Source organism: Miniopterus schreibersii (genome assembly GCF_964146895.1).
Source record: "Miniopterus schreibersii genome assembly, chromosome: 7".
Taxonomy (NCBI): Eukaryota; Metazoa; Chordata; class Mammalia; order Chiroptera; family Miniopteridae; genus Miniopterus; species Miniopterus schreibersii.
This window is the reverse complement of record NC_138108.1, coordinates 31,939,869-31,962,827: the sequence shown is the minus strand read 5'-3', so window position 1 is coordinate 31,962,827 and position 22,959 is coordinate 31,939,869. Positions and strand designations below refer to the sequence as shown.

The 22,959-nt window shown below is 36.9% G+C and overlaps 1 protein-coding gene across 4 annotated transcripts in view; it reads left to right on the top strand.

Moving 5' to 3' along the window:
- Positions 1-22,959, top strand: part of GULP1 (GULP PTB domain containing engulfment adaptor 1) — a 187,204-nt gene that overhangs the window by 39,263 nt on the left and 124,982 nt on the right. The window contains exon 2 of one of the 4 annotated variants that reach the window (XM_081143475.1): positions 767-866. The exons of the other annotated variants lie outside the window; for them this stretch is intronic. The gene's annotated coding sequence lies outside the window, so the exon portion shown is untranslated. The remainder of the gene's footprint in view (positions 1-766; positions 867-22,959) is intronic. 4 annotated transcript variants of the gene reach the window in all.

Here is a 22,959-nt window from a genome sequence, read left to right as displayed (position 1 = left end):
TTTATGAGAATCATTCCAACTCTAAGTTCTTGAGTTAATTACTGGCTAAAAACAACCTGGAGATGTAAACGCTGCTTATTTCAAAACCCAATTTCCAATGTTTTTATTTACAAAATTAGTGTTGGTAAACTTGTTTCTGTCTTAGAAGCCTACTTTATTCTCTGCACTCATGGGACAGCAGATTAATCATTCAATTATCTTCTCTGGAAACCTCCTATCGGCCTCCATTAACTTAAAGAGGAGGACCTAGTATAAAAACTAGAACTTCCCACTAGACCTTCGATCTCTCTAGGCTTCCAAATGTATCATCGATAAGGAATGTATTGCCCTGGACAGCTCCTCCCTCATAAAACCCACCTTGTTGGTAAAACTAAATGAGAATTTAATTATTAACCTCAATCCTAAACATAAATGCATATCTTTGGAGACATTTGGTATCTGTTTAGTATCATTATTTCAATAAAATATGTAAGCAGCCTTTTATCAGGTCTCCTATGCTGCATCTGGGAAAGAGCATATAAAACTTAAGTGGTTCTTAATAGCTGTACAAAAGTAAGGTGAAAATATGTTTATAATTATCACTATCCCATCTGTTCTCTACTTGTGCCAGGCTGGTCTCGGAAGGGTTGTTAAAAATGTAGCTACTTCTCTAAAATGGCTTTCCATTTTCTGCCTCTCTGGCTATCCTTCCACTCTGTGTTGAAGTTCTGAGTCTTCACTAATTCCTGGCAATTTTATTTCTTCGTTTATATTCTTATATTTACAGGTGAATTTGTGCCCCCCCTCCCCTCCGACATATCAATTGGATGCAGTGCTTTTCATGATGACTACTAGCAGAGAAAATCCCTCTTCCAACAGCTATTTAGGTAAAAATGATGATTGATTCCTGGGAATATTTCACTTGTTTATTTTAGTGGAAATTACTCATGATTACAAGTAGGAGAGAAGTGAGGTACCCATTTTTCTAAAGGCTTTATCTGCCATAATACCAGTATACACTTTTAAGAGCAGCTTACTTTGAATATCAACAGAAAAGCAGATTTTTGATTCAAAGTGTCTATGTGAGATGTAATCATTAGGCTTATGCATATTTAGGCTTTGCTTTTGCTAGTGAATTTTCAGACTTCCTGTTCATTTCCTGCTTTGTCAGTAAGATTTTGGTGACTCACTTACTGAGTGTTATTCCCTAGAGTTCTTCTCTCAGTCTTTATGGGTTTAAAGACAGAATGCTTTTGGTGGGAAATTCTCTTCCTGGTATATCTTTTCTGGTTGTCCCTCTGCCCTCTTTTTGTCTTAATATATGATGTACGTTTTAAATTATGCATTACAGCTGGAGATGTACATTTGCTGTATTACTAGGGAAATTTTGAGAAATTGAAAGTAAATTTTTTAAATAAATAGCTAGGTTATGGGTAGATGATGGTTATATATATTCTGTTTATATATATATGTTTAATTTTTTTATAATACAAAATTAAAGAGAAAATGTTATATTATTAGACTGATATGACCCTGTGACTAGGCAATTTGCTAGGCTTCTCTGAGCTTCCTTATTTGTAAAAGGGACTCATAAATAAAGGAGTAAAAGTTTCATTTATAGGATTAGGATTTTATCAGGAAATGAATGCTCTAGTGTTCCAGTGCAGACTCTACTCTAAAAATACTATTCACATGTTGAGTATTAATTATAAAAGGATTTTGTGCACGTGTCACTCAATACTGATTAACCTAAAAAGAACTGGACAGAGATTTGCATAATTATTTTTTGTATCAGGGTAACGTAGGGTCATGGAGGCTAAGAGATGGCTTGTGTTGTTAGAAGGTGGTCACTTGGGAAATGGAATAAAATTAAGCGTAACTTGGAGCAACAAGCCCTTTATTTTCTGTGTTAGTGAAGTAAGTGGTGATCTTAGTTAATAATAAATGATAACTATTTCTTAATTGGGGGACATTCTTAATAATATCTTACTTAAGTTAATATTGGTTTTGTGGGTGAGGTTCTTTAAAATTAGAGAAACTGTCCCTGGAGAAAGAGGTCTAGGCTAGTTTCTCAGGGAGTCCAATGGGAATTTAAATCTGCTCTAAAAGATTGATTTAGAGATAATTTATTGTGAACATTTAATTCCAATTAATAACAGCTAACATTTATTCAAAGTTTACTATATCCCTAGGAATACGCAAAATGTATAACAAATTATCACATGTCTGTTTCACAACTATATAATGGAATACTATTACCTTTCGTTCTGTGGATGAGGTAGGTCATTGCGGCTCAGGGAGGTTAAATACTTTGTCCAAGCTCATATAACTAAAAAAAAAAGATAGAACTGAGAATAGAAATTGCCATTCTAACTCTAAGACCTATGGTCTTTACTATACCACATTGGTTCTTTATAGCAATTATTTCAGTCCAGTCTGTTTTCTAAACATTTTTGTTTTTCTACCTCTTTTTATATGGTTCTTTATTCAGCTCTTTGAGCAAGTACACATGACATTTTTATTATAACAGTTTAGAAAGTCCATTTTGGAAATGGAAAGGATACATATCAAGATGTATAAGTGCAAATAACTAATTACATACTGTGTTCGCTTCCTAGGACTCAAATACTACAAGCTTGGTGACTTAAAATAACATATTTATTTTCTCACAGTTCTGGAAGTCAGAAGTCCAAAATCAATGTGTTGGCAGGACTGAATCCTTCTGTAATCTCTGAGGGAAAATTGGTTGAGTCTCCTAGCTTCTGGTTGTTGCTGGCAATTCTTGTATTCCTTGATTTGTAGATGTGTAATTTCAATCTCTACCCTTGTCTTCATGTGGCTTTCTCCCTGTGTCTCAAATCTCCCTCTTCTTCCTTTTATAAGGACACCAGTCATTAGTTTTAGGGCCCATCCTAAATCCAGGATGATTTCATCTGAAAATTTTAACTTAATTATATCAGTAAAGACCCTCTTTCCAAATAAGGTCACATTCACAGGTACTAGAGATTAGGACTTGGACATGTCTTTTAAGGGACCACTATTTGACTCACTACCTATTTTGAACATTTATATTAAAGAAACAGGTGATATAGTACAAGTACCATACAAACTTTAGTTTTAGATCATCTCAATTTATAAATTACTTAGTTTTAAGTGTATTTTATACAAGAATGTTATTTGATACACAGGATATCACATTGCCAGAGATTCTCCCAAAGATTTTATACTAATTATAATCTTTTAGTTATTTCCAGGATATGCTATTGCATATGCACATTTAGTTCCTCATTATTTAATATTTTGATATTTGAAATTATTCTTAAGAAACTCTAAATGATAAAAAGATATTACATATTCTATTGATGTCTCCTGCTTCTCATTCCAAAGCACTTACCATCATGACACAGAATGTTAGCACTAGACTTAGTGAGGAGATAATGAATTAAAAATATTTACATGGTTTAAGAAGATGTAATAATATTTGATGATTGGCCAAAATTGGAAGCATCTAAGAAAGAACAACCAAACTGGGCATCAGAAAATCTGGATTCCATTTTCAGCATTTTACAAGGTCTGCTCCTCTGCAGACCTTAATTCTAGAGAATAAAATGAACCACAGCATGTAGATTGCTAAGAGCCCTGGAGAGGGTGACTCATGAAGAAATGTGGACATCACATTTTGAACACACTTTTAGAAATAAGAAATTAGGGAACCAAGGATGATAGGTGTTCTGTACATGTTTAAGGCAATCAATATGTGTTTTTGACATACACTTAGAAATACTGTATTTGTTTTTTAAAAGTTTAGTGTCATACTATGGAGGAGATGCTAACTGAACAATAAAAAATGCTGTAGTACTATAGGGTTAGAATAGAAGTCCTCCTAGCTGATGGTATTGGGAGTATTGTTGATAAAGTAACAATAAAAGATAGTTAAGGTAGTGTAATTACTGAAAAGATGTATATCTACTTAAACTATTTTATTTTAACTTAAAGCTTATACAGATGTATTTATTTGTCAAACTTTTCATGTAAATTAAGGCCTTTCCTTTGAGTATGAGCCTACTGATTGGAGTATTACAAAGACTTTCCTTGGTAAAAAAATTCTCATTACAGATCATCCCAATGATTAGTTCTTCGTATATTGTGGTTTGATTAGGAAGGGGGAAGGAGGAATGGATGCTTGTTAGGCAGTCAACAGTTTTCATTGCAATAAGCATGAGGCAGGTACAGTAAATGTGGTGGGAACAGAATTTCTTAAATATATGTGGGGCAAAATCTAGTAGCTGTGGGTGTTTAGTTAACTACAGCACCAGTAGGTATGGTTTACATTTTAATGGAGAGTGTCAGTAAGTCTGGTGAGTGGTGAACTGGTTAAGTGGAACTTTGTTTTGAGAACCTCTCCTCTTTTAATTGAGTTTTAAAAGTGCTACAAAAGGCTCACAGAAGATTCAAAGGAAAAGGACTTGCAGAGAAAATTAGATTTGAGCCAACTTTGAAGGACAAGATAGTGAAAAGATTCATGATAAGGAGAGTGCCTGCTTGTCTTCTGGGATTGAGAATTTATTCCGGGCATTTGTATCACAGGTTGAGAGATAAGGGGAGAGAAACTTCCATTGATTTCAGTGCTCTTGAGAGAGCATTTCTGTGGTCACTGGGTCATCTAGTTGTATAGCTGTTCTTGGGTGGTCTTTTCCTGGATGGCCATTCTCACCTCACTTGAACGTGGTAAGTCAGAGACGAAATGTAGATGTGATATTCTTGGATGGTTTACAGCTGTACTTATTGTGTGATATCATTTATATATCTATGCACATACTTCATTTATGATTAGGTTCTTTGAACAGATATGTCTTGCAAAATAAGATTAAATCTTCTATTTTAAAGTCCAACTTTTTTATTATAAAAACACTTGGGATCTTATTTTCATGAATAATTTTATGCCCAAACTCTGAGCAATGCTTAGAAATATCTGCTTTCTTAAAAACCTCAGATTATGTACTTTAGTCTTCGCTAAAAATACACTTTTTGCTTACTAAGTATGGTTATGAAAAATTGTCTTCTTTATTATTTTCCTGACCTGTTTGTAGTGCTAGCTGTGAAGCAAATGTACTTCTTCCTCTCCATTCAGTTATGCAAGATGATTTTCCTGTCATTGGCCTCACACCACTCTCATAAGCAATTTGTGCTATCTGCCAGTTGCCCCTGCTGTCACACACAACAATCTAAAATTGTTTTCAAGATCTTTTTTACTTAACTGATTTTTTCAAATCCCTCCAAGAAATTTCACTGCACATCAGCTAACTTGATCATCTTGCGGGAGACAGTGAGAGGGAACTATCTCAAGGTCAAGAAGCAGTGTAGAGCGATGAAGGTAAATGGAACTGCTGTGGTTTCAACAGCATGCAGGAAATGGGGAAATACAAATATTGGGTATAAAACACTCTTTGTAGACAGTTAGGTGTTAATGCAAAGGGATATGGTGGAGATAAGGTTTTATTAAAGATTAAAGAGATGGGAACACATTTATAAAGAAACCAGTCAAGGAGGGTAGAAAATTGATGTATCTTGGTCCTATTCCCTTTTCCAGAAGCAGTGTTCCTCCTCATTATTTCAAACCCATATTAATAGCAATAACCCCTAATATTGTTTGACTGTATTGAATGTATCACTCTGTGTGATGTTTTATGAAGAGAACTATGAGGTCTTGCTCTTGCTCTTTGGAACTTGCAGTCTGTAGCACATGATGTAAACAGCGATCAGTCCTGCTTTGAGCGTGTTCTTTAGCAGAGTTTTCATGTAGCCTATTTTTTTGAGTCATGGTTTAATATATATGTCTGTATGAATCACATAAAACAGACTTATTTTAAACCTTTCCATGGAAAACAGAAATAACCCCTGTTTTTTAGGCCTTAGTCCTCATAGTGTTTTATTAGGATTCTATTGTTTAAGATAATATGGCTTGATTCGAGGTAGAGTTAAATCCAAACAAGATCAGTTGTGTTATAATGGGATGGTTGGCTTGAGCCCAAAAAGAACTTTCAAAGGCATTGCAGAAATCTCCAGGTGAAGGGGCTTCCTGATGAGTCATTTAATGCCTCCAGATGCCTATCGAAGTAGTCATTTTGGAGTATACACAAATTGAGTACACTGTGTACAAATTGAGTGCACTCAACTGTACACAAAATTTTAATGAGGACAATTACTAGAGTCTTAAAAAAAAACAAGAACAGGTTTGTAGAACTTTAGGGGGAAAAATAGCCTTCAAAATCCGTAGTGAGTATTTGATAAATCACAGTACTAAAGAATGTTTTACTTTTTTGTGATACGTGTTCTTTATAGTTTATGCAGCACTTAATAGGCATCATTGTTTTTGATTTCGATTCGCAGCGTAGCTGATCCATATACAGAAGAGGTATCGTTATTAGGTTATCATGGATAGGGAATTTGAGGCTCAGAAAAGTTAGTAGTAAGTGCTAACATGTTGAGGGCTTATTAAGGACCAGGCACCCAACTTCCCCAGTGGCAACATTTTACATGACTATAGTACATTATCTTATATTAGTCAATAATATAAAGCAGTAGTTGCCTAAGTATGAACCAATTTTCATAATATTGAATATTGATGCCTTTTTTCTTAATAGTAGATAAAAATTACTTAAGCTCTCTGATACACCCAAAGGAAAGTACTAAAATCTATATAAAAGAGAAAACCTGTTGACATTTCATTTTAATTAATGCAGAATGCATTCACAGTGTTATTGTATTTTGAAGCTTCCACATTCCAAAGAAAACAAAGGCTCTACAAGTGTGTCATCTTAATGTACCACAATCTGTTTATGTGTTTGTCCATTGATGAGCATTTAGGTTGTTTCTGTTTTATGTTTATTTTGAATAATGCAGCTATGAACATTTGTGTGCACACTTTTTGGGGACACATGTTCTTAATTCTCTTGGGTGTATACTTCAGAATGGATATACAGGGTTGTATGGTAACTGTATATTTAATATTTTGAGGACCTGCCAAACTGTTTCCGAAAGTGGCTGCATGTAGTAATTATGATACTGTCTTACATTTCTAAAACACTTTGTGGTTAGTAAAGTCCTCGTCTGCATGTTCTATTCTCTCTCTCACTCTGGCACCCACACACCCCATGACCCAGGGCACACGAGGATATTCGCGTTTTACATGGGATGTATTTATGTAGGCTGTCCAGAGTTGTCCAAGCAGCGGAACACAGGTTGGCTCCACCTTAGCGCTTTAGTCTATGAGCATCTCACTGTCCAGTGCAGAGATCAGAAGTGCATATGCTGAAATCATCACATTGGGCACTAGAAAGAATCCTTGGCAACAGGAAAATGGAAACCAACATGCTCATCAGCCTTTTGACCTTTAGATATTTTCCCGTGCTAAGGTGGTTCTTTAAACTTTAATGCTGATATAATGAACCCATCAAAAATAGGCTGATGTTTTCCTTTAATTTTTCATCTGTGAAATGATGGTAATGTTAGTTCTTACTTGTATGCTTGTTGTCAGAACTTAAGAAAATAATAATAATATAGGCGGGAGCATGGTGGAGGGGGTTAATGTGTGTGTGTGGGGGAAGGGAACATCTGTAATGCTTTCAACAATAAAGATAAAAAATATTTAGAAAAACATAAAAAAAACTAATATGTTTGTAAAGCACACAAAACAGTGTCTGGGACTCTGTTGTTATCTCAGGTTATTAATAAGGACTAGGTTTTTGGAAATGTGGGCAAGTTGCATGAAATTATCTTCATTACTGGAAATAGCTCCCAAAGCACAAGTGCCACTGATGTCCAGAAAACAATGTAATGTGTTTGTCCTAATTATGAAGAGATATTGTCAATGACCAACACATTATTTGAAGAAAGACTTCTGTATAGTGAGTACTTTGAAAAAATACACTATGTATTTTAGGAAGTTCATTTCCTTGAGGAGTTCATACTATTAAAAACACATTATTTTCATCAGGGCCTGCAAGGGTTGGGTTGTTGGCAACAGGGAGTTGATGTTTAATGGAGTCTAGAGTTTCAGTTGTGCAAGATGAAGACAGTTCTGGAAATTGGTTGCACATACTTAACACAAACATGCACTAAAAATTGGTTAAGATGATAAATTTTATGTTATGTATATTTTACCTCAATTAAAACAAAAAAGAAAAAACACGTTATTTTAGTTTTAAATTTTACTTTATTTCGTTCAAGCACACATTTGTGGAAGTTAAAAAGGATACATAGGAATGAACATCACTTGAATTAGGGAGTTCTCGAACAGGAAAACTATATAATAAAGGAGCCTGGAGAGACAACTCCTCCCACCACCTCCCACCCTAAAAGACAGAATAAAAAATTGATGTTGCCCGGCCGGGCGTGGCTCAGCGGTTGAGCGTCGACCTGGATCCAGACGATCGGGGTTCGATTCCCGGTCAGGGCACATGCCCAGGTTGCGGGCTCGATCAGTGACTCTCTCCTCATTGATGTTTCTCTCTCTCTCTCTCCCTCTCCCTTCCTCTCTCTGAAACCAATAAAGATATATTTAAAAACAAACAAAAAACAATGATGTAAAAGGCCAATGAATAAAAATAAAATAGGCAAGTACTTCATTAAAAAAATGGTATGAATAGAACATTTCAGTTTAAAATTTCAGTGATGAAAGGGCTTCCACCCTGTAAACCTGAGAAGATGCCAAATGTATAAAAATAGGTCTTATTTGTATGTTTTTATTTACATGGATAAAAAATACTGTTTCATTTCTTTTTCCTTCCTTTCTCCCCCCTTTTCTCCCTCCCTTTATGCCTTCCTTCCTTGTCAGAATATCCAGTCAAACTTGATTTTGCAAAAGATGCCTTATGCTTTGTTTTTTATTGGTTCTTTCAACTTAGTTAGCTAATTAATGAGATTTTTGTTGTCAGGAAAAGTAAGAATGACTCTTAGCCTTTGGGCAATGCATCGGTAAAGCGTTGCCTCCTCCACACTGTAGCAGGGCCCGGTGAGCCAAGGAGGGTGGCCCCTAAGGAATTTTCTGTCTGTGGCTCTTTTCCTTAGTATGGTATTGTTATCACTGTACTTGAGAGTTTATTTGTATATATTTATTTATGCTATGTCAGAAACAAAGTAAAATATTTTTAAGGTCTTTTAAGCCATGTTTTGTGTGTGTGTGTGTGTACATGCGAATAAATTGTAAATGTCAAAAGGAGTCAACTGTTAGACTTATATTTCACAGACTATTCCGTGAGAAACAGCCTGCAGCTTTGGGGACTGAAACTAAGACATGTTAGATACACTTTGGATGAAACAAGCACTTGGGAAGAAACTCATCTGGATATATTTTAGTTTACTTAGGCTTTAACTTCAAATGCACATCAGCCTGTGCACTGAAGAAACAACAGATGCTAAAGAGCAATTTAAAAAAAACCTGTCTTTTTTGTTGAGAGTATGACAGGTGTCCCCCCTTCCTTCCCTCCATTGATTTTAGCATTTTGGGGTCATAGGCCCTTTTGAGAATATGATTAAAATATGTACATACACACCTAATATTGCATAAAATTTTAGGCAGTCTGACGACTTCTTAGAACACATCTATATAGCCGAAGAACCACTTGAACATGAAAAAACCCTCCCACACTAAGAGAGAATAGAAAATAGAATGAAGACCTTGTCAGTGATTCAGATGAATAATTTGCTAGGTCAAATAATAGCAATAAATTGCTCTCAGTGATGACATTTTAAAAAATTTGCCTTTAGAATACATTTACTACTATGTGATTTTACTGTAGAGTTCTGTAACATTTTAAACACTATTAAAATATTATTTAAAAAGTGTATTTTTCTGTGTCCCATTTGTGGAATCTTATACTGATAACGAACCTATTTTTAAACATAGATGTTAAAGTAATAATTTTAATTAAGTAATAATTTTAGTTTATGAAAGAATATTCAAATATATGTAAACAACCACTTCAAAAACTTTAAAATAACTTTTAAAGAAAAAGGCATTGTCACAAAGAATTTCAAAATGATGTTTGCAAAACAATTTAGCCATAATCACAAAGCCTTCAGAAATTTGTTCCTTGCAATAAATAACATCATTGCTAAACCTTTCTATTAATTAGTAACTAGAAATTTTCATTTTCTGTTTAAAATAAAATGAACTACAGTAAAGTTACTTTACTATAAATATGCATATCATTGATGAATTATGGTCTTTTTAGTTTTGCTTGTCTATATCATGAACTTACATTCATGAATATAAACATATGCATCACTGATATGCTGTGTGATTTGAACAAAATACCTCACTCTTATAACCATGCTTTATTTAGGTCATGGAAGGTATGGTTCTTAATATGGAGAAAATCCTTTTTTATTTTATGGTGGCATAAACCTGAACACAATTATTTTTCCTAACAAATGAACATTTAAAGCTCTTTGCCTTTCTAAAATGTCACTGCACTGTGTAATCCTGAGCAGATGACAATTACAGATATCTTGACTATTAAAAAGATATTAAGTGCTAAATATGGTATGCAGCATTTGAAACATGTTATGCTCTGCAAATGTATTTGATAGGAAGTAGATATCTTCATTTATGACAATCACCCATTCATTTATTCACTTATTATGTCCCAGGCATCTTTCTTTCTAGTCATTTTTCAGGAAACACTGGTGACTACACCTGACCTCAAACTTTTAAAATTAGAAATGCATGGCACCCTGGCACTTGTATATTTTAAAACCTGTTAAGGTGTTACTAATATACAACTAGATTTGAAAACCATGTTTTTAGTAGTAAAGAAGAAAGATAAGAGCTCTCTTCTCATGTTAGTGAAAGAAACAGACAAAATGAATAAAAATTTAAGCTACAGATAAATGCTATAACAGAAAATAAAACAGGGTAAGGGGAGAGGGCATAGCAAAATGTGGAGTTCTTAAAGAACAGCAGTCACACTAGGATAACCTGTTGGATGTGGTGACATTTGAGAAGGTTGAATGATGGGCAGGTGCTTGAGCTTGGTGAATGAAGGTGCAGGAAAAGGGCTCATGTAAAGATCCTAAACAGAAATGACCCTGATGACCCTGGCATGTTTGAGGCAGGGCAAGAAGACTTAGTGGGTGAAGTGGAAGAGGAGAGACGGAGAGAGGGAAGGTGGGGGTGGGAGTGGAGGGACAGAGAGAGGAGAGAGAACCTGAGCACAAGCATGACACAGCTCAGGTAGAGCCTGTAGGTCTGTGTGAGCAGAAGCCATCAAATGATTTGAACTTATATGCATTTTTAGAAGATCATTGTGAATCATTAATATCATTTCAGGAAAAAATAAGGAAGCTGTCGTTGGACGTTAAAGATTTCATGTTTGTTATGATTTGTCCGGCATTCACGCCTAAAGCAAATATAGGTTTGGAAGGCAGTTTGGTGCTCACCATGACTTTGAATTATGAGGAGGCACATTTCTTTTAGGAAAATATAGATGTCACTTATGTTCAATACAATTTTTTCTTAAATTCAAAGGGACTTTGAGCAAAATCTAGTTTCTATCATGCTTACCTGCCTTTCCAAATTTAATTCTCTTTCCGCCTTAATGACAAAATGTTCTTTATAAACACTGATACATATTTCAGCTCAATTTTAAAAAATAAAAATGATTTCATGGCTTTTTTATGAACCCAATTTCCTGTGTTTGTAACTACTCACATGTCCTTCCACGTTTCAGGCAAGACTCTAGTTGTAATAATTGACTGATTATCTGGAGATAAAACTGTTAATCATGAAATCATCCCGATTTCACTTTTCTGAGAGCAGTTTGAATAAAACTCTGGAGATGCTCCATGAAAAAGTGTTTTCTTGGTGAAATAAAGTGTCATGTTATAATAAATTTTTGGAGCTTCAAAATACATAATAATATATCAAAAACATGAGACATACCACAGTGGAAACATTGTTTAGATTTATTTGTTCAAATGTTTTCCAAACATATTTGACTCAGGAACCCTTTTGAGTGTGTGTATGGGTGTGTGTATGCTTATCTTTCATAGAACTAGCTGTCCTCAGAATTCATTTTCAGAAACATTGTTTACATATATAACTGGCTTTTATTTCTTCAGGTGATATTATTGATGGTGTCTCGCTAACCTGTACATGTTCATAAACATAACAAAATAGTGGAAGACTTATGGTTCTTTTCGACAATGAACAGATTGACATTTATTCCCTTTATTAGTCCCTGCAGGACTTAAAATTAAACCTGTTAATAGTTTGTGGCTTGTTCTTCTAAAGTCTTCAATTTAAATTTATAGATGACTCCAGGCCTTCTCATTAAAAGCGTAGCTACAGCACTCCTAGTCATATGCCAGGGTATTAAATGGTTGTTTCTTTCAGAAGCCTCTGAACATTAAGGAGTCTGGTTCCTTTCTCTTTATTTTCAGTTATCTGATTTAGAAGGCTGATAGGTTATATTGTCCACGAAAGTAGAGCACTCTTTGTTCCCTTTAGTGTGCTCATTGGTTTTTTCCACTAAATATATAACAATTGAAGAATCTAGAGAACTACCACCACTTACTTCCAACTGGCTAAAGGGAATAGAATACAGAAAAGGAAACATGCTCAGTAGGAGGTGGGTTCAGTTCTGTCAGCCGATGGTGGATGGTAGGTGGAGTCAATTCAACACTAGCAGGAATTCCCAATTTGGGGTTCAGTGAGGAAGGAAACTTTATTCAGTGCAAACGGCTCAGTTGTGATACAGCAGAGCTGTGGAACAGTGTTGTGGCTTAATTATGAATCAGCACAGCATGGTTGTGAAGCGGCCCTGGGGCCCGGCTCTTCTGCTAGATATCTCTGCTCTGCTCTGCTCTGCCCTCCCTGCTCTGGGCCACTTTGCCCTGCCCTGTGCTGGTCTGCTGTACACCAGAGACATGGCTTAGGTGTTTCAGATCCGGCTGCGAACGCAGCCTTCAGTCTTCGGCGGAAAGGCAAAGTGGGCTCTCGGAGCTGGAGGGGAGCTGACTCATATAGACAGAAGCCCCTTATTGGGCTGTCCTTATGCAAATAAGGACTCCAAATCCTCAGAGTTTGATTGGTCCAAAAGGCACTGCTCTGATTGATCAGAATGGAGCCACTCTGATTGGAGTCACAGTGAAGATGCTAACGGGGATGTGGTTGCACAGCTCTGATTGGGCTGGGAAGGCCTCAGTCCTCCTGATGGAGATAGGGTTCCAGGAGCTCCTTTATGAGGGCTGGCTCAGGTGGCAGGGACAGTGCAGGCAGGCAGCGTAGTGCAGCAGGCAAGCAGCTCAGTGCAGGCTTCTCCCTGAAGTGTGGTTTGCTTAAGAGGCCTGTGTTTAAAAGCGGCTTTTAGGAACTGCTTTTAAATTTGAGCTCAGTTGGCCACCAGGAGCCTTTCTCTGTATGTGTCTCTTCTTTCTCAGGTTCCACAGTTCTGTCCAATTAGGAAAAAAAAGCATAGATTGTAAAGACAGGTGGGCGATATGGCTGTCTAAGTGATTTGAAAGCCCTTCCTACTCTTAATTTCCCAGGAGCTATGGAAATAGTAAATTTTGGAAAACAATTTTCTTCTCAGTTCTCAATATCTTTATTAATGTTATTGCCTATTTTTTCTTTTAAAAAAATGTTATTTTTGTCATTTGTATTTGTAAGAATTCAGAATTATGACATCTAATTGCCTTTGGTACATTCAAGGGTTCATTTTCACACCTTTGAACAATTATAGTATGTCTCTGTGTGTGACATTTTAACTCCATAGAAGATTCTGTGTACCTGTAGATTTGTAGATGCTTTGTAATAACTCTGTGCTCACTCAGGGAATTAAGTCCAATGGATGGGAGCTGTCCAGACTATGGGTATACATCAAGTAATGGTTGACTAGAGTTGGATTTAGTGTATTTGCAGGAACTGAATTATGGAGGAGTGTGAAATGTATCCTGAAAAATTCCAAGGAAGCATCGAAGCATGGTTAATAGGTGGATGCAAAATAAAGATTTATATATTTGAGCTATGGTTGCCAAAGAGTAAAGCAAGGACTGGGGGAAACAGTGTAGATAAGGCAAGCCAGTCCAGTTTTTAAGGCAAAAGGTTGTTAGTGTCTGGCAGTGGGAATGGAGAAGATAGAATAAATTCTAGATATTTTTGGAAAATAAAATGGATGTGGTGACAGGATATATATTGGAAATTGAGTAAAGGGAAGAAATATGATGTAACTTGAAGAGTTAGCAACATTTTCCTAGGTGAGAAATTTGGAAACTTTGGCAGTTGGGGAGAGAAGGGCTTATTGAGACATGGCTAATTTGTGACACCTTTGGGAGCTGACCAGAAGCAATGGTCTCACTACTTCATATGCTTGTGTAATATTGAATTTTATAGATTATGTCTCATTCAACATATCAACTTTAATATTGCAGTTTTTCAGAAGGTGTATTACAAATCTTCAATTTACATGTGGTGGGCTTAATGCATGCTATGGCTACTTTATCATCTGTCTTATTCAGAACTAGCTAACCTCTCTTTGTGTTGCTCAGGAGAATCATTCAGTATAAATAAATAAATCCTTGTTACTTCCTATCCAATCATTCTGCTCACAGTGCTCAAGTAATAGGAAGCCCTTTTTGCTTCCACGTGGGGGTCACAGTTTTGTTACATGGAGGGAAATTGCCACCGAGACCACTTGGTCCCTAGGATTACCTGGGTTGCCTACTTGTACAGAGATGTCTGTGGAAAGAATTTACAGTAGAGAGTGAAGATTTTACATTCCGAGTAGCATGCCCAGTGAACCAGGTTCATGGTACTAGGCCCTCCTTGTTCTAATGAAGCCAAACTAATCTGAAATGTCTTATCTCCAAGAAGTATAAAAGTCTAAAAATGCACAAAAAGATAATGATTTTTGCCTTTATATATGTTTGTATATGCAGGTAAATAGGGCATAAATTCCTTGAAGGCAGGTAATTTGTCTTGCTCACCACTGTGTCACTGTTGTCTAGAATATCCCTGACACTCAATAAATATTTGTTGAGTGAATTAATTTAGTTACTGGAACAGTGGTTCCAGTTTTCCTCTTATCTTGCCGTTTGTCCGTGTCTGTGAACTGGCCAGGATGGATGGAGGCGAGGGCGGTGTGGGGAGGCTGCTTCAGCTGTAGGGCAGGCGGTGGAGCTCCTGTGGGTGGCCCAGGCTGGTGTCCAAGGTTCCCGGAGGCTACCTCCAGGCACTTCGGAGGAAGTAGAGTGGCTCCAGGAGTTCAGGGTGAAGCCGCGGGGAGCTGCTGCCTGTGGGCATGGCGTGGCCGTGGAGAGCCAGGTGGCATAATAGACAGACACCCGGGGCTTTCACAGGTGTTCTTTTGAGGTCTAGGTCAGCTCATGCCAGCGAGTGGGATTAATTTGTCAAGTTGTGGTTCTGGAGGGAAAGTGTGCAGAAACAGGTACCAAGATAGTAACAGTTCCGTACAGAGGCCCACGGGAGGGATGCACAGTTGGGGACCTGGGTGTTTCCTCCCTCTCACCGGAGAGGCTGCCATCAGAGTGACCGGCACTGTCCTTCAGCCAGTAAGGAGAGTGACAACATCGCCGAATGAGAAACGAAGGCCGGGCGCTCTCTCCCCTAAGGGGCTTTGGCTCTGGGGGGGGGGGTGCGACTGCAGCCTGGGAATCGGTGTGGTGGTGCTGGGCGGGTGCACTTGCAGCTGGTACCCCCCCCCCCGCACCTTTTCTTTCTGTCCTTGACCTCCCTGCGTCCCATCCCTTTCTCTCCTCCCTTTCAACCTTCTCGCTCCCTTTCTCTCCTTCCTTCACTTGCAGGGTATGATTTTGTAAGTGTGGTAAAGAGTCTGTACCTAATATTTTATAATATAAGAAAATAAAATTTAATATACAAGTAAGAATAATCTAGGAAAAATAGTTGGGCTTTCTTCATGTTGAGGGAGCCATAAAACTGAGATTGAGAGGATATATTTTGTTTGTTTGTTAATCCCCACCCAAAGATATTTTTCCCCCCATTGCTTTTTCAGAGAGTGGAGAGGGGGATGGAAGGAGAGAGAGAGAGAGAGAAACATTGATGTGAGAGAGACACGTGACTGGCTGTCTCCTGCACGCACGCCTTTTAACCGGGGCTGGGGAGCAGTTCTCAAACCCGTGATTTTTTTCCTGCTATACTGATGTAGTCTATGAATACATTTAATTTAGTTTTGAGTCAAAAAAGCACAAAATGTTTTAAGAACAACAAAGAAAATACAGAAGCTATAGATGCATTACATTTGCTTTACTGTTCTTGGGAAGAGAGAAATTATAACACATCTTTGTTTTTGCTTTTGAATTAACTGTAGAACAGATGTGTACAAATGAAGAGCATATTTTCATCTTTGGAGACTACACTTTTTTCAGTGACTTGAGATGCATGACAAAAACTTGTGTGGTCCTCCCTCCACCTCTTTTCATTGGATTAGTATAATTCTTTGAAAGTGTATTAATTTGATAGAGTAAAAAGGTTGTTTTTACAGTGTTGTATATGATGATGCTTTTTAATGTGTGGCTTTAAGACGGATTCTTTAGGTGGATAGCGAGGACACCAAGCAGAAGAGGTGATGTTGGGTTCTTTTGAAGCAAGGAAAAAGACACATGTCGTTCCTTCAGTAAGATTTAGTTTTGGGCTGGAGACAGGAATCCTAAGCATGTGGCCAGTCTTCAAGGGGACTCAGGGAAAATGGACTGAGATGCAGAAATGTGCAGTAAGCTGTGCAGCTCTTCTGAGCCTCATGACAGAGTTGAATCTCTGCCATTGGAAAGACATAGCTCCCCTCTGTCTTTGCTTTTCCTGCTGCTACTAACATTTTTTCTAGTCTGCGTTTCTCTGCCTTCTTTTGACAGTTTCTGATCATATAGTCATTATTCTTCATGACTTATACTGCCTCATAACATCTGCAAAACATCTTTTTCCTGTGTGGTTTGTTTTCTGTTCCAATTACAAATAATCTGATTCCCTTCCATGTCAGAGTTCAGAATTTAGAGATGTTCTTGGTCTGGGTAACCTACTGTCACTTTGTTTAGGTGGAGATTTTGCATGAGGTCACCACTTAAGCCTTAGATGATATAGTCTTAGCTTGAATGCTCACTCAAGTCTCCTCAGAGGGGAAGGGTTATGCCGAATGACTCCTGTAAGTTATTCCTCCTGCCTGAGGATGAGGGCAGGATGCTTGTAGGTGGGATTTATAGGCATGGCAGGCATTTGGGGAGCAAAAAAGGCAATTTGAGTGTAGTGAGAAATTGCTTAGGCACAGGGAGTGCATTGTTTGGAGGACCTGCAACACCTAGTCCAGTGACCAGCTCACACCTGGCCTTCTATGTATTTTTGCCTTGATGAAGCATCAGTGAATGAGAAATAACTGTTTCTTACTTAGTTTTTGAGGCTTTCCTTGGATTTCATTTTATATGTTTTTATCACCGCCCTTCCTTTAATTCGCCAATTTTTCTTCCAAGTTAATTTTCATTCACTACTTAATGGGTTATTTCAACCTATAGGTGAAGCTTAAAAATACATAAGCCACTTCTACAAGGAGTTAAACTTATTTGCTAATGGTGACATCAATAAGTATGTAAGGCTCTTTCTGTTTTAAAAAGTGATAAAGATTGCATCTCAGAGTGTTGTCTCTATCCTGAATAAATTACTTCTGTGCAAAGTTGCTGAGCAAGTACTTGGAGACCACACAGGTAACACTGGCATAAAGCAGAGTTAGAGTATTTAAAGTGTGAGGGGTTGTCTTTAAATGGATTGGTTTCAAGTATATGTGCCACTTCTTTTTTTTTTTAATCTTCACCGAAGGACATGCTTAGAGAGAGGGAGAGAGAGAGAAACATAGATCGGTTGCCTTCCATATGTGTCCCAACCAGGGATCGAACCCACAACCCAGGTATGTGCCTTGACTGGGAACTGAACTGGCAACCTTTTGGTCCACAGGAGGACACTTAACCAACTAAGCCACTCTGGCAAGCCCACTTATATTTACCTAACTGCGTGTGTTGTTGTTGGGATTTTTTCTGTTTCTTTATTTTTTTTCATGGCAGACCTTGATGACTTATAAGATTTTTCTTCCTTCCAGCACTCTTTGCCTTTCTTTCCCAAATATATATTGAGCATTTACTGTGTACCAGGCACAAAAAAAGTGATGTAATTTTTATCTAAGTCAGACATACAGTAAGCCTGTGAGTGCTGTACTTATAATTCAGCTGGAAAGATGTAAGTAGGTTGAATAGAATGTTTCCTTGATTAGGCAGCAATTATCTTTGGTGTACAAGCATCCAATGTATTCTTTCTGACTTCACACTGTGTCTGTTTTTTTCAGTTGTAGGTTTTCTTGGCAGGTACTAATAGAAAAAGTAAACATCATTTCATTTGACAATTAGCAGTTCATAACTTAGAATAGTTTTCTCACAAGATCACGCTTTAGCCACTATGGCTGATAGTTTTTCTTTTCCAGTATTATCATAAACATAGTTCACCCCCCAAATACGTGAAATAAAATGACAAACAGTACACAGGATTTTAGCAAGCAGACTAGGGTGATATCCTTTAATTGTGAAAAAGAAATAAAATGATTCAGAATTTCTGAGTTGTGGTCTTGGCTCTGATGCTCCTAACTCATCTCTCACTATTGATTTTCTTGTTGGGAAAAGAAGGAAAACACAGCCCTACATATGGGTCAGGGTTGGTTTTTGAAAATAAAATGTCACTATAATCACGAAAACATTTGAAAAGTAAAAAGAACCTTACAGCTTCATCACCATCAGAGGCTGATCTAGTTTGAATAGATCACTATTTAGAAATTAAGAATTAAGTTAGGTGCAAGCGCTTAATAGGATGACATCTATTTTAGCATTATAATAACAGGTTGTAATTTTTTACACATTTGACTCCTCTGCTGGATTAGAAACCCATTGCTCCATTTGTATCCCAGTGCACAGCACTGAGCAAACGTTCAATAAATGTTCATTGTATGAATAAAACTGCGGAGGAGATGAGGAAAGAACATCTTTACAATGTCTTAGTCTGCTTATTATAAACTAGTGAACAAGCTTTTAGTCATATTTTGGAAAGAGAGGCAAATTCATCAAGCAGCTGGCTAGGTCATTGTTTCCCTTTGCCTCAGTCTATGAGGTTGGGGGGCTTTTGTCCTATTCATTTAACACCTTTCCCCCCCCCCATAAATGGTTACAGCCAAACACAGAGAGGAGTGCTATTAGCAATATCATCTTCATTAACTGTATTAAATGAGGACTCTATCATCTGAAAGAAGGTACTGTACTGTTTCAGTTTTAAGTGTTTTCATGTAGACAGCAAAGAGATGAAGATGGCTTTGCCCGGTTTTCTCTAGCCGAGTTCTCCGAGGAGTGGCCTGCTCTGGCTAACATTAGCGCTTCCCCTGATGACACATTCAGAGCGTTATGAAGACTGCTCTTTGATCTACTCACAGCTTGGGACTTAGATGTAGTCAGGATTACATGATCTACTTTCTATGGCTCAGTGTTGAATTCTTATGAAATGTCTTTGCAAAAGTTTACATGCAAACGTGGACTCTGACATCACTGTTGGAAAAGGGAAATTTGGTTGTAAATTTTACCTTTCCAGCACACATAATTTTTCCCGGAATGCATTCTTTTTGGCTAATAACATGATATCATATTTGTACAGTACTTTACACTTTCAAACGTGCTTTCATACATAACTCCTTGGAAAATACCCCCAGGGGAGAGGAAGGATGGCACTATTAGCATTGTGTTGCAAGTGCCCTGTAGGTTACTTTGACTTAACTTATATATAAAATATTCAGTTGTCAGATGAAATTAGGCTTGACCTGACTATGATATCATTCCCACATTTTTTTATTCTAAAAAATCTGTGGGCAAAGGAAAGGCTTGCTAGGCCTAGGCTAAACCGTATCATTGGGTTTTAGAGCCTCGGGAGATTAGGCTCAAATGAGATGATTGCAGTCTTCTTTGCTCACAGATAGGAAATTATCTTCATTTATCAGAGTAACTGAAGAGTAATAAAGAGATATCTTTGATGTTTGTCAAGACAGAAACGACTCCCTTCTGATGGAGAAAGTGTGTAACAGAGAAGGCTTAAGAGAAGAATGTTTATAGCTTGGGTAAATATAATGCTTATAAATTATAAATTTGAGATATATTCACTTTATAACTTAGACTCTTCCCTGTGGGGTTGAGGGAAGGAATGATTCAGATATATATTTATAATTCATGAGCTCTTTCTTCAGTAATTATACTTTATTGAATTCTGTTTGAGATGTAGCTAAGGTCTGAAAGAGGGGGAAATGGGAGCAAATTCTAGAGAAGGATCAGGTCACTTTGGGGAGCAGTGCATAATTACACAGCATATTATATTTGAACCTATTTAGGAAAAAAGGAAAATGGTCATAATTTTTTATAAGGGCACAGTGAAGAAAAATGAGCTACGGGAGCTAAACTTCTGTTTCTTTGTGGCTGATATGTGGGGAGAACTTTTTGGTGCCCTATGCTAGTTTGTGCACTTACTCTTCAAAGTGAAATTGTAGACCGGGTATCTGATATATCCTTAAGTCTTTTATAAATTTATTTTGTTTTTTCAGTCCTAAAACACTGATAGTTCATCTTTAATTTTTATAGGCCATTCACATACTACATAGTAGATATTAAATCTTTATCAGATAGTGAAAGCTACAAAAGGTCCAGGTGCCAAAGTAAATAATTGCTCTAGAAACTTCTATAACCAGTTAGGAAAGCACAAAAGATTTACTTAGCTAGTGTCTTTGTGAAAAGCCCCAAAGAAATCAGAAAGTACCTTATTGGAGTAAAATCAGGTTGAAAGAATTCTATTCAGCTGCTGATCAGTTTATTTGCTTTTATGCAAAACATAACATTAACTCATCAGGAATGAAAAGGTATTATTAATCTTGTGTAATTTTTTAATTAGTAAATGCTCCACATCACCTATCACTTGTCAAATTTATAAAGCTGTTCATATCTATTATTTATAGTTGTTTAAACCAATCACATTTATACTGTCTTCAACAAAAGTGATGTGATTAATATAATACTCCAACCTAAATTTGATGAAAGGCTATATTATATCATTTCTTAAGAAAACACAAACATTTTAAAGTATGTAAGTTCTGCCCTCCTAATTCTGAAAAATCTAACTGAAGGCTCATCTGTACTTCCAGGTCCCTTTCAACTTCTAACAACAGTATTGTCAAAACACCAAGAATAGCTGAGTAACAGTTTTGCAGACAATTTTTATTTTTTTTTCAATATATTAATCAATCATCTTGGCCCATTATTATTTTGTGGTGTTAGCTCAATTTAGGGAAACTCACATAAAGTTCAATAAGATGTATATTATACATTCGTATATAACATATTTGAGAGTGATTTTTTGGTTGTACTTGACAGAAAACCAATTAAAACTTAGTTAAGCAAAACAAAATATATATTGGTTGTAATAATTGAAAGTTCTAGAGTGATAGTTCAGGCATGACTGAATCCAGGCACTCAGGTATGTATTTCTCATTGCTCTGTATTTCATTGGGTTGGATTCATTTTAAGGCAGGAAACATGAGGACAAATAACCACCAGGCTTTAATCTTCCATTGAATCAATTCAAGTGGAAAGGGATTGCTCCTTTTTAAAGAGTTTTGGGGAAAGGTGCTGATTTGATTTTCCCTTTCTAACTTAGTGCACATTTCCACTCCTGAGTGAATAATGATGACTGGGGTCACTGTGCTCTCCTTGCTCAGTGTTGGAACGAGCACTACAGTCACCCTCAGCCTAACCTACCAGGAAGGAGGGGAGAAGTGTAGGTCTGCAAAGGGTGTTAATTATGAGATTTTTCTTGGAGGTTGGGAGGTGGGGAGGTGCTGATGTTGGCAAGAAAGCACAAGGTACATATACACTAAATTAATTAAATGGAGAATGAAATGTATACTGTTATGTGAAAATACCATTGGAAGAACAGCAGTTTAAAACAGTATAGTAATCTTTGGTAGTAGAGCAACATAAAGGATGATTGCAAAAGCTTAATCCTGAAAATGTTTGATTGTGGAAAAAGGCCTTGAAGCAACCAGTCATCACATGAAATACTAGTAATGATGGCATCTCTAAGACTATTACTTCATCAGTAAAATAATTATTTGGTTAACGATAGATACATTTAAACACTTTTTGTGTTAAATTATATTGATGCAGAAGGTATTCCAGTGTTCCTTGAGCAGTGTCTGCATAATGTAAGTCAATTATACATTTTAATTATGATAATACTGCAATTAATGTAGAAGAGAAAGGATTAGTCAGATCCCCTCCTCGTCCCGACCTTAACTGTGGGGAATTGGAACACGGAATTACAGCTCACTGAAATTTGTCTTTACATATATTACATTCTTCTTGGATATTAACATGACTAAAATTAAACTCCACAGAACTGGAAAAATTTAACTAATGACTTTAAATAAAAACATTTTAAAAAATGATTTTACCTATTTCAGAGAGAGGAAAGAAGAGGGAGAGAGAGAGATAGAAACATCAATGATGAGAGAGTCATTGATTGACTGCCTCCTGCATGCCCCCGACTGGGGATCAAGCCTGAAACCTGGGCATGTGCCCTGACTGGGAATTGACCGGTGACCTCTTGGTTCATGGGTTGACGCTCAACCCGTGGGCCACACTGGCTGGGCAAAACTAATGACTTTTTTATGAAATCCAAGTTAACGATTGTTTTTTTTAACCTCATTTTTCATCAAGCACAGTTTCTTGATTTCCTTCATTTGAATAGCCTCTATTGTGTGGCTATTTACAAAAGTGCATAATAAGAACCTTTGTAGAATAGGTGCTCTATTTCCACACAAACTGAAAACTATTTTCATTGTTTTAGAACTTCCGATAGTAATATAAAGTCTTTCAAATGTTAAGCAT